The sequence below is a fragment of the Podarcis raffonei genome, chromosome 5, assembly GCF_027172205.1.
Source record: "Podarcis raffonei isolate rPodRaf1 chromosome 5, rPodRaf1.pri, whole genome shotgun sequence".
Lineage (NCBI taxonomy): Eukaryota > Metazoa > Chordata > Lepidosauria > Squamata > Lacertidae > Podarcis > Podarcis raffonei.
In genome coordinates this window covers 39,332,070-39,344,000 of record NC_070606.1, presented here as the reverse complement: position 1 = coordinate 39,344,000, position 11,931 = coordinate 39,332,070, and the positions used below count along the sequence as shown (strand labels likewise).

The 11,931-nt window shown below is 42.8% G+C and overlaps 1 long non-coding RNA gene across 1 annotated transcript; it reads left to right on the top strand.

Annotated features, from left to right (window-relative positions):
- Positions 1–1,402: 1,402 nt before the first annotated feature.
- Positions 1,403–7,776, top strand: LOC128414069 (uncharacterized). Its single transcript, XR_008330571.1, has 2 exons — positions 1,403–3,595; positions 6,065–7,776. It is a non-coding gene; the product is annotated as an uncharacterized LOC128414069 (long non-coding RNA).
- The last annotated feature ends 4,155 nt before the right edge of the window (positions 7,777–11,931 follow it).

The window sequence follows — 11,931 nt, the reverse complement described above, 5'->3', positions numbered from 1 at the left end:
GTTAGGAAGTAAATCTCATTGAGCTCAGTCAGACATATTCAAGTAAGGATGTATAAACCCGCACTCTTAATGTGGTAAATGGGAAGAGATGTCTAGGGGCATGTAGTCCTCTGGAAGCTACAAAATATGGGTAGGAAGCATTGTGGAAGCTGCTATACTATGGGGCGAAGAAAACAGCACATTGGCACTCACAGCAGCAGCTACCTTGGCCTTAATTCAAGAAGCGAAGGTGGGATTAAATGCTGGAATACGGAAACCATAAGGTTAGAAAGCAGAGGCTTCCCACTCATAAAATAAAATAGGCTATAGCTGCCGTCTAGCTATAAAATGCCTCCAGCACCCCTAAGTAACATTGACTTATCAGTTCATCACCTTTATTACAGTTTATTAGTCAATTGGGTGGTTTGTAAACCAGTCAAACACAGTAAAATATGTACATGATCAGCATTTAAGCTTCAAGTATTTACAGCAGGCATAGGCAAACTCGGCCCTTCAGATGTTTTGGGACTGCAACTCCCATCATCCCTGACCACTGGTCCTGTTAGCTAGGGATGATGGGGGTTGTAGTCCCAAAACATCTGGAGGGCCGAGTTTGCCTATGCCTGATTTACAGCATAAACTACCTGATGATACCTTAAATATATGTGCTCTGAGAGAAAAATGCCGTTAAATAGTAGGCTACTTCCAAAAGGGGTATCAAACTGCCTTGGATAACCCACAGTTGCTATTTATACATTACACTTATTTTAGTACATTGGTTGTCATTGGCATTGCTGTGCTTCTGTTACAACACCCACGGGAGTGAGGTAAATATTAATGATGGCTATTGTTTAAGCTCTAGTTCTAGCAAAGTTCTGCATCAACCTGCTTTAAAATGCCATGAGACCTTAAACCTGGCAATTTTATTTCTATAGTAACCCAGTGAGTCACTTTGCAGAGGCTTTAGGCTGTCCACGTTGTGATTTACAGGCATGAATTTCCTATTTCCTATTTGAATTTCCTATTTGAATTGCCAAAAGGTGGTGTACAGGCCTCGGTCCTGTATACCTGAAGGAGCGTCTCCACCCCCATCGTTCAGCCCAGACACTGAGATCCAGTGCCGAGGGCCTTCTGGCGGTTCCCTCATTGCGAGAAGTGAGGCTACAGGGAACCAGACAGAGGGCCTTCTCGGTAGTGGCGCCCGCCCTGTGGAACGCCCTCCCATCAGATGTCAAAGAGATAAATAATTACCTGACATTCAGAAGACATCTGAAGGCAGCCCTGTTCAGGGAAGTTTTTAATATGTAACGCTGTACTGTTTTTAACACTGATTGGGAGCCGCCCAGAGTGGCTGAGGAAACTCAGCCAGATGGGCGGGGTATAAATAATAAATTATTATTATTATTATTATTATTATTACTGCTTAGCTCCATGGCGTTAAATTTCTATTATCCCACCGCTATTTAATTCCTGCATGAAATTGTTGAGTGAACTCATCAAGAGTGTTGGAATGTGGTGCCATCAAATATGCAGATTATCCCCCCTGCCCCCCTTCAAAAAATAAATCCTAATTCTTCATCTTGTTCAAATGAGGCAGTAGAAATGCCAAACCAGTGTTTGGGCTCAGTAAGAGACTGAAGAACTGTCAACAAACTTAAACTCAGTCCTGATTATCAAAACTGAGTTTGGCTTATGTATTTTGTGGTTTTATATTCTGACTTTATCCTTTGAACCAGCCTGAGACCTGCAGATATAGGGCGGTATACAAATTTAATAGCTGCAGCAGCAACCACAACATCTGAATTCATTTCCTTTTCGATGTCATTTGTTTACTACTACAGGCCAATGTGGCTGTTTCAGAGGCAAATGAAATGTTTTCTTCCCCCTTAGCGGATGACTGCTCAAGTCTTCCTACAAGACTAATATCCCTGGTGGTCTTTTGAAGGCGCTAAATGACATTTGCTGTGATCATCTTGGCCTTGGTTTTTCATCAGCCAGAGGAGCTGTTTATAGCCTCATTTTTCCTCCATGGCAAAGTCTCTTAATTAATGCCCCATGATGATTAGGCCTTGTGCATGCAACCTACTAAGCACCATGCAAATGAGGAATCCTTCCCTACCTTCTCCTTTTTCTCCTTGGGCTTGATTTGTTTTACACAGCTGCCTTTTGGTGCAAGTCCAACATTTCATTTTGCCAGCAGCAGCTCTGCAGGTTAGGTTGTAGAAAGCAGATCACCCGGCAGCATTCTAGAGCCGACGTCGACTGCTTTTACATGATCTTACAGGCAAATGCCATAGCTCAATGGCAGTACGCATGCAAAATGTCCCAGGTTCAAATCCCCAGGTAGGGCTAGGAATGCCTCTGTCTGAAATTCTGGAGAGCTGCTGCCAGTGACAACAGTACAATAAGTTTGAAACTTGGAGAATCATCGTTTAATGCAAGGAGGGCACACAAATCATTTTGAAGGCCTCTCGTTTTTTAACTTGAGGGAACCCTTTATAACCTTGCCTAGAAATAAGCATTGTTAGAATCTTGGCTTAAACCATTCCGCTAACTCTGCTTCCCCGTCCACACTAATATTGTGCTGTGGACATCGCTAAACGTGGGCGGTCTGGGTTTTCTACTATACTTAAAAGGACCTTTAGAATTGTTGCTGAATAACGAATAATCTGATCGGTGAGAGAAGTGGAGAGATGATTCAGCAAACTTGCAGACAGAACAGTAGCTGCTTCAAAGATGTGAAGGGACATCATGACTCAGGAGGGTCAAGGTGAGTGGGTTGTCATGGTAACAATGCCCCGTCCTCTGTGATCGCTAGCTGCAGGTTTAAATTTATTTAATTTATGCCCCAAGGAAGTATTGGTTGGTGGATGCCTGTCTGGCTGCTGCAGGTAAACAAAGTTAGGCTCCCTTGCACCACTCCTCAGTTCAAGGGAAGGAGGAACAAGGCTGGTATTTCTCCCCCGTGGCTGTTTTTGATAGGCTTGTGCACGCCTTAGAAGTTTGTACACCAGCATGAGCAAGAGTTGCCAGCTGCAGGTATTCTAATCCGCCTGCGGGACTGACAATGTACAGTTCTACCCTAACAGCACAGGTGGGAAGATGTTTTTTACATCTTACCTGGCAGGTATTTTGATGAGCTTAAAGAGATTTTTCCATTTCAATTACTTCTCAGCAGCAGTGCCAGATAGGAACAGTATTGGCATGAGAGAGACAGAAGGGGAGCTTATCGCTGGAGAGTTGTGCTGAAACTGCTCAGCCACTAATTAAGTTTACAAAAGCCGTTTGAATTCACTGGAATGCAGCTGGAGGCAACCTGAAGCCGCCAGGCAGGGTGCTTTCCCTGCCATCAAAGTGTTGAAATCGGAAATGAGTTGAGGCAGCAGCTGATGCCATTGGGATAAAGCTTAGCAGTGTTCAGTAGCCATCTCAAAGCTTGGGCAGGAGAAAGAAAGATGGGCTGACTAAACAAGAGGCAATAAAATTGTATGTAATCAATTTGAACTGAAGTGTGGAGGACGAAATATCAGGGAACTTGAGCTCCTGTGTCAGTATCAAACTTCATTCCGCTCACAGAACAGCATAAGATAAAACATACAGATAAGACTTAAAACAGGTATGGAATAAAAACTAGTACAGTGGTACCTCGGGTTACATATGCTTCAGGTTACAGACTCCGCCAACCCAGTAATATTACCTCGGGTTAAGAACTTTGCTTCAGGATGAGAACAGAAATGGCGCGGCAGCGGGAGGCCCCATTAGCTAAAGTGGTGCTTCAGGTTAAGAACAGTTTCAGGTTAAGAACGGACCTCCGGAACGAATTAAGTTCTTAACCCGAGGTACCACTGTAATTGAAAGATGATTATATCATGCATACTTAAAAAGATAGAAACAGGGACAGTTAAAAGTGACAATAAGGGAGGGGGAGTGTGAAGGAGCACAGGCCTTGCATTTTGGGCCTAGTTTGTGGCGCAAACCATCCTTTGACGAATATCCATCATAGCAGCACAGAATCTAGCAGCTGAGTATGTAACATCTGGGTTTTCATCTTGAAGTAGCAGGGGGGTATAAAGTTCTGTGCAACCTGGGGATTTGTGTAATATAGGCAAGATGAACCTAGTTTTTATATCTGTATAGTATTGGCAGTGAAAAAAGACAGGCCACACGGGCATTTCCTCTCCTCATACAGTGTCTTCCTAAAGTGGCTTTCCTGGACGGCTGAAGGGAGGGCCTGGCAGCGGGCCAGAGCAGAAGCCCTTCACTGTTTTGGAATTTCAAGGTTCGTCATATATGGCATCTGGGAGGTGAGGTGTCTTCTGGTTTCACAGATTAAACATTTCAGGGACCTAGCTAGATCTGCTTGGCATTCAGTATCTTCCACACACTGTTTGACATTTTTGTTTTTTGGCTTGTTCATACCCCACGTTGAGTAGGATCTGCGGGGTGAAGCCTAGAGTTGTTATTATGTTTAGCACTGCATGTTTCCATGTCATTTGGAAGCCATCCTTGAAAGTTAAGGGAGCAAGGCCATGCGGGAGGAAGGAAGGATAGTCTCAGCCAGTAATTTAGTGTGGCGAGCCATATTCTAGCCTCAATTCTTGCAAATCCAGTTTCAATATGTATGGTAGCATATGTGTTTAGGGAAGCTTTTAATGTTTAACAGACCACTGTATTTTAATATTTTGTTGGAAGCCGCCCAGAGTAGCTGGGGAAACCCAGCCAGATGGGCAGGGTATAAATAATAATAAAATATTATTATTATTATTATTATTATTATTATTATTATTATTATTATTTTATAGACGTGTTTAGGCACTTGCAGGGCTGATCTTAAGAATTTAGATTGTACCAGTTCTAACAGTTCACAATTGGCAATGGGGCCTAATTGGGCACAATGGATTTGGCCTCAAACAGTTTGAGGGCTGCAGGTATATATTGTCCACCTTCAGTCCTTAGGTACGTGAGTATTGCATTTACAGCTTCTCTTGGCATTCCCTGCAACATAACCCCCTTGGGCTTTTCTACCTCCAAAAGAGTGATGGGTTATACCCAAATATATGAAGCAGGTGACCTGCTCAATCTACGGCCATCGATGTACCTACCAAGAGCAAGGTTTGGGCCTTTGGGCAAAAACCATGATTTTGGTTTTCTGATCATTTAGTTCTCATTTGCTCTCCTTGCAGTATGCTGCCAGTGTTTCCATGGCTCTTTCAAGGCCTATAGGAGTTCTCGAGAGGATAGCTGTGTCATCTGCGTAAAGCAGCACAGGGATGTGCTTTCCTGCTAGTTTTGGAGGGCGGAGGTTCCTATTGTGGAAGAAGGGTGCCGTACCATTTATATAGAGCCACTTGTACACCAAAGTCAAGGCCCGGGATAAGCTTCTCTTGCTCGTTTAATAAGTGGCGGCTATTCTGTCCCTCAGGAAGACAGAGCTCCTCAAATTGCAGGTTCTGTCACAGATTCTGGGAGTCAACTACACCGTCTGTATATTGGCATCAGGTGGGCCATTAACCTCAACGGCTGTCGCCTCAGGTGGCAGGGCAGGAACAGCTGGAAGCAGAGCAGTGCTTGCTGCCCTCAGCCGCTGCCTCAGAAGAGCAGAGCCACTGCTGCCGCCAGCTGCTCCTCACCAGCCTCCTTCCCCACACGCCTTCAGTGTGCAAGGGCTTCTCTAGGGTCACTTCCAGTTACCTCAGGTAGCAGTAGCAGCAGGGGAGAGGAGGGGGAATTGGTGGGTGGAGGGGAGGGTGGCAGCGGCAGGGGGAGCCATTTTCTGTTGTGTCTTGAGCAGCAGAATGTATTGGGCCGGCCCAGGACTTCAGAATCTCCTAAGGTATGTTGTCTGCCATACAAAATGTTCAGTATTTCAGGCAGCCATGCTGTCTCTCAAGGTATGCCGTTTGACTTCCCTTCTGCAACGTCCTTTACCACAACTGCCTTGTGAGGGAGGCCAGCTCTCATTCCCAACGGACATTTAGCACTCTATGGTCACTGAGCAGGCTCAGTCCTCATTGCGCTATTTGGGGAGGGATTAGGCCCTTGGGCTTCTTTTGTAGAGCTATAATGAGGGCTTTTTTTTTCTCAGCCGGAACTCGCCGGAACTCAGTTCTCAGGTGGGAGACATTGCCATTATAAGAGAACACAGGAGGTGTTCATGGTGAGTTCTGGCACCTATTTTTCTAGAGTAATAGCAGTGGATATAGTACGTAAGATGCTAGCCTGATTTGAGCTTCATGGGCTGGCATATGGGGGAAAGGCCTTTTCAGTGGTGGCTCCAGTTCTTTGCAATGCTCTGCCTAGGGAATTTCTTCAGGCCTGCTCTGTTGTGATCTTTTCTTTTTCCAGCAGGCTTCTGGAGATAACAGCTGAACTTGGGTTTTTATACAATTCCTGTGTTACAGGGGATTTTTGGGTCCTGCTGTTTTAATGGTGTATTTGTTAGCAGGTGTTCTGTTTCTGCTTTGTTTATATTTTTTGTGCTTCAAATCACCCCGAGGGTTCAAGTTGCTGAATATTGGGATAAAAAAGTGAATAAATTAATAACTCACAAGCAGGTTTCATACATAAGCTAAATATACAGTGATAATGATCTGGATATAGCATAGAAGCCAATGGTTTGTGCTTATTCTAACTACAAATTAGCCTAGTAAAATTGAATGTTCTTTGAAGCAACTAAGTTAACTATCTTCTACAACCAGGACAGTGTTAACTGGATTATAAAACATCTGGCCTTAGTAATTCTGCCAGGCATGCAGTTTCTTCTGTTGCACACCGCAGACCTGCTGAGGCTGATGTTGAGGAAAACACAAACATGCATGATGACACATACTGACCTTCTCAGGAGTGTCAATCCACTGCTTTATCAGTGTCATCTAACACAGCAAGACCGTTCATTAGCTTTAGTTCCCTGGATATTTCTTTCACAACATTTATATACAGCTTGATTGTAATAAAACCTCAAAGCGGTTTAAGATGCTGTTTCTTTCTTTCCCAAACTGATGGAGAGTGAAGGGTAGCTTTTGCATGTTGGGAGAGCAGTTTCACCCTGACTAGCCATGGAGCAGGACCTATTAAGGCCCTGCTAACATCAATCTGATCTCAACCACCTCCTAACTGCCTGCCTTTTTGCTATCATCCCACCCAGGAGGGGACCCTATCAACTTCTTCCTTCTTAGCTTCAGTTTTGCCATTGTAGAACTCAGCAGGAGGATGGGGACAAAATTTGAGTAAGTTGGCTCTGCCTATGGCTCCCTGTCTTCTACCCCACCAGCCCCACTGGGCACCAACCACCTCTGCTTATCAGGATACCCAGGTGAGCTCTGTTGTTGTCATAGTGGTGGTTTCTCTCTGTATAGCATCACTTGTCATGGACTTAATATTTTCTATGAATTTCTACCATTTTTTGTTCAAAAAAATAGAGGTACAAAGTGGAATTTCACAATCTTATGGTTTACATTGTTTGGGGCTTTAATGCTGTTTTTATTGATCCTGGTTTCCTCTCAAATTTTAATTTTATAGTATTTATATCTGCCGCTACATATGGTGCAGTTTATTATAAAACCATTCTGAGGGTACCAGAAAGCAGAGTAAAATAAAATAAATGAAACATTGCCAGTTCTCCATTATAATTTCATGGAAACTAAAGAATCAGTAGAAGTGTGAATTACAACAACCCTGTTTTTAAAAGACAATGGCATGAGTGTTCATGGGAAATATTGTCAACCAGAATTGTAGAAGCATGCAGCATGTGCAAAGTTAGAACATGCCGAACAAACAAATAAAGCTTATGTATTTCAAGCTTACAAGTTATATTTTAATATCACTATAGAAGCAAATAAAATTGACAGAAAGAGTCTACCATTATTATTTCATAATAACACCAAACTGAATATTTACAGGAGCACATCAATGTCAGTTTCACAGCTAGCAAATTATAAATGCCCCATTGTAAGACAGCTATCAGCATTGAGTAACTGGTGTATATTTTTATGACAGTGAAATGCTTGTACATATTTCCTGCATGAACTTATTTTCAGGCTGTTCTTTATAGCATTATTTGAGAATTCACTGTCTGTTGCATTCTAGTAACCAAGGCATCATTCATATAGAAGTCTACAATCCTCAACATATAGCTGTAAGAGCAAGCTGTTATGTTTAGTATTTGCAGCAGGAGGAAATCCCTCACTGGTGCAAAGTGGGAACAGGGTGTGGTGGTGCAGATCTTCCCCCAAAGCAAAAAACATCTTCAGAAGAGGGGAATTTCCCTCTTGACCCCAGCAGGGAAGGAATGGCTTGAGTTTTCCCTTTGCAACAGATGCAATCCTGTTCATTAGCAGCCTTTCCGTCACATGGATTTTTGCACATTAAATTCAAAAAGACACATTTGATTGTCATCTGCAGTCTGGCCCTCAGACTTTTGCCACCCCCACCCCTCCCTAAAGATTCCCAGAAGCTGTTTGGTTTATTGCACTAGAGTTTTCTAGTGGGGCTCTTTTTCCCCCACTGCTGGAGAATTAGCATTAGTCAGCTTTTATGCACACTTGCTGTCCTGTTGCTGACAAAGCAGGGTTTACAGTGCTGCCTGCTTTTCCACTTCCCCCTGGCAAGTTGCCACGCAAGCTGTTAAGCGATCTTGGACTGTTCTAGAAAGAGCTTGGCTGAATCTTGGCATTCATGTCACAATCCAAATTTATAGGCAGCCTAAGAGGCTGCTTTAGATGTGGTAATGGAGATATAGAGAGTGTGTGTATTACTGCTACAGCTAAAGCAGGATTGGGAAGCAGGCTAAAGCAAGGAGAGACGCCAAAACTTGCTGCACTTGGCACTGCAACATCCTAATCTCTCTGATGATCAACTTTGCAATATAAATTTAGCAGTATGGGGTAAGATATACCTTTTTGTGGATGGGGGTAGAATACATTTACTTTCCTTCATAGTGACAAATGCAAGCTCTAGACTCCCCTGGATCAGGACTGCTACTAATTAATTTACAAGAAGCAATCTGGTGTCAAGCGTGGAGTAGGGGACCCTGAGATCCTCTAGGTTGTTGTTGGACACCGTCCCATCAGCTTCCATCCACCTGGCCAACAGTCATGGATGATGGGAATTGTAATCCAGCAGCATTTGTAGGGCCACATGTTCCCTACCTGTAATCTAAACAACATGTGGAATGGCTCCAAAAGGAGTGATGGGATGACAAAGCAACTTAACAGCATTAATGTGAATGAATGTAAAGTGATGTAAACAAGTGCAAGGAATCCCAGCTTTCAAAAGTGGCAGTGAGCAGAGCCACTTTCGGATCAGTGAGCTTGAGCACAGAGAGTGTGCTGTTGAAGTTGGTGTGGGGAGTCGGGGGACAAATTTCAGCTAGATATGAAATACAGCACACAGCTCTGGCCATCTTGGCTCAAAAGGAGCATGTTACAGCTGGGAAATACACAGAAAAGAGCCATCACCGTCTACAATTATCAAAGGTTGGTGGATCTTTTGTACAACGAAAGGCTAAAGAGCTGGGCTTTGTGAATTTATAAAATCATAAGCTGCAGTGAGAGATTGCATCCTCGTGCCAGAACTTGGGTTTATCCACTGAAGGCAGCTGATAGCAGGTTCAGGAAGATAAGAAATAATCATACGTTACACAAAGCAACTGAAACAATGAGATTCTCTAACTCAAGATATGGCCACAAAATTAGCTAGCTTTGGGAAAACGGGCAAGTAGCTCCAATTAAAAGAGAAGTGAACCTGAAGCAGGTTTGAGATGTATGAACTAACCAGTGCTCCCAACTTCTTGTTCTTTACTTGCAAAAGTAGATACATGACTCTGCCATTTTACTGGCGAAATGGTGCTGTGTGATGTGTTGTGGGTGGGAGGGGTAAGCCTGACTCTAGTGCTACACTCCCAGTCAAATCAGTGGTGGTCCTTTGAAGCAGAACTTACTGTGGATTGTCTGCATCATATATTGTTCAGCTCTTAGGAAGCACCGTTGGAGAAGAGAACTTTGTTAGTTATTGCTTCTATGAAGACATTTGCTGGGTCATTAATTAGCATTCACATATTCTCCTTTAGAATGTAATTGAGGTTGACCTGTGTTGTTTAACTGGATGTCTCAATCCTTTTTAGTCATGAGAGATAAAGCACAGCTCCATGCTTTAAAAAAAGAAGCAGCAGACTGCCAATTATGAGCCAACTTTTCCCAACAATCACTTAGCCACCATCCGGGATTCTAGGTGTGTTTGCTACGTGTCAAAAAGGCAGCTGAGGAGAAGGGTGAGAAGGTGCCGAGGACCAGCAGTAGGCAGGGGGAGCAGTCCCCTCCCAGCCACTACTTAAAATTATAGGCGTCTTCCATGCCACTTCACAGCTGTGTTAGCTTAACAAATAAGTCTCACCTAATGCCTACCCCCATCCCTCATGTGAGAGCAGCAGATGAATGCTTCTGGTTCAGGAGGGATTCCATGTGAAAGTTCACAACATGTGGGCAAACTTCCCACATGAATCCAAAGCATCATGAAAGGCCTCAATGCACACTATTGCTATCCAATGTGTTTTGGCTATACAGTGGTACCTCGGGTTACATGCGCTTCAGGTTACAGACTCCACTAACCCAGAAATAGTGCTTCAGGTTAAGAACTTTGCTTCAGGATGAGAACAGCAATCGTGCTCCGGCGGCGCAGCAGCAGCGAGGCCCCATTAGCTAAAGTGGTGCTTCAGGTTAAGAACAGTTTCAGGTTAAGAACGCACCTCCGGAACAAATTAAGTACTTAACCCGAGGTACCACTGTACACAATTTTGGCTTTCGGCATAAACCCTGGAACATAACCCCTGCACGGGTTTTGGGCTTACTATATAGTAAAACTGGCATTATGGCTTTAGCAGGATTAAAGAAGTGGCTACCATGTGCTACACGTACGAAGGGCAAGTTCCCATTTTGTAAATGATTGCTTGCCTCCACCTTTTTCATAAGACTTCTATTAAACTAATTGAACAAACAAAAGGACTTTATTAGGTGTATGTGTTTAACTGATTAACCTGAAACATTGACATTTCGTATTAAGCAGACAATCAACTAACAGAACAAGGGGGCAAGAGAATGTGCATGCGTGTTGTTAAAGCGCAAAATGTGTAGGAAGGGTTTTCCCCATGGCTTTCTGTTAAATGTGCAAAGGATGACAAGTGTCAGTACTTCATACAACTAGATTTAATAAGTTATTACAGAAAAAAAAATTGTCCAAACTACAAAGTTGAAGCAGTTGTAAGCAATAGCAGCATTGAGCTCCATGTTTAGTCACAGTACTGCAGTTCCATACAAAGCATTAGTCCAAGCCAAAAAAAGGTAAAAGCCTTTTAGGGTTACTAGCAAAACCAGTCTAAGAGAACATGTAGTAAAAGATATGGTACATTTAAAATTAGTTAGTTGAAAAAACAAGTACAGAGATTTTAGCTGTGAACACTCTAAAAGTTATGTCCATTATTTTGACAGCAAAATTACAAATACCTAATACTTTATACCCAAACAGAGCTACATCCAGAAAAAAATAAATAGCAGAAATGATTATCCCGTATTAGCACCCTGGATTTCTATTTGTTGCTAAACGTTATTATTAGGTAAATTTAAAATGTGCAGAATGACATAACAAGCTCCTGATCTGCTACCCTTTTGGGGTATAGAGCAAACCATCAGCATGAATATAAAATACTCTGTGGTAAGACAGAAACACTACAACAGCAGAGATTGAGAAGAAAAGTTTTCTGGTTAAAAAAAAGGTTAAGCTGACATTATACAAACTGGTGTAAAAAGCAACTACATACAAGCCAGGTTTAACAAAAGACTTTTTTATTATTTGTTTTACAAATCTGTGACTAATCTTTCACTCATATCTTGCAAATAGAGATGTCACAATACTGAAATATTAACATGGGGGATTTCCCCCAGTAAAGCACTATACTTTTTG